Source organism: Pteropus alecto, unplaced genomic scaffold, assembly GCF_000325575.1.
Source record: "Pteropus alecto unplaced genomic scaffold, ASM32557v1 scaffold79, whole genome shotgun sequence".
Lineage (NCBI taxonomy): Eukaryota > Metazoa > Chordata > Mammalia > Chiroptera > Pteropodidae > Pteropus > Pteropus alecto.
In genome coordinates, this window is record NW_006494612.1 from 2,054,164 (window position 1) to 2,054,840 (window position 677).

A 677-nucleotide genomic window follows, 5' to 3' on the forward strand; every position below is an offset into this window, starting at 1 on the left:
GGGGGGGGGGGGGGAGAGAGGGAGGTGGCAGAGGAATCCCCAGATAGAGAAAACAGGTCAGCGTGACCTTTGACGAAGCAGCTTTCTAGTGCCCCAGATCGGCGCCCCCAACCCTGGTCAGGCCCATTGCAGACGACGAAAGACAGGAAACTCCCAGTCGCTGCACGATTTCTCAAAGGTGAAACTTAAGGCTCTCAGGACCCCTTGGACCAGCTTTCCTCTCTCGAAAATCCGGCGTTTTTCTTTGGGCTCCAAAGGCACCTGGGACAAGAGTGCGACCAAAAGAAGATCTGGGGGAAGATCGGCCTCTAGGGCGGACGATTCCAGTCCCCAGGGCCGTGCGCGCGCCAAACCCGCAGTAGCGGACCCTCAGTCCTCCGAGCTTCGAGTGGCGCCGCGGGGACCCCAGGCTCGCAGTGGCCTGAGCGCGGCCGGGAGCCGAGCGGCGGCGCAGACAGCGCGGAAAACAGGGCGGCGAAGAACAGGAGCTCTCGGGGGGCGGCGGTCTCGCAGCCCCTACCCTGGGGCAGGGCCAGGACAGAAGCCGCTCCAGCAAAGTCGACCGCGGCGCTGCGAGGTGCCACGGTGCGGACAGCTCCGGGAAGGCGGCGGCCACGGTGCTGCCAGGGTCCCCCTCTTACCTTTCCTTCCCCGGCCCTGCACAGCGCTCCGGCCTC

General features: G+C 65.7%; 1 protein-coding gene across 1 annotated transcript in view; it reads right to left on the minus strand.

Moving 5' to 3' along the window:
* The window catches only part of POPDC3 (popeye domain containing 3), a 16,188-nt gene extending 15,511 nt beyond the window's left edge, over positions 1 to 677 (minus strand). Inside the window, exon 1 of the mRNA XM_006926039.3 lies at positions 642 to 677. The gene's annotated coding sequence lies outside the window, so the exon portion shown is untranslated. The remainder of the gene's footprint in view (positions 1 to 641) is intronic.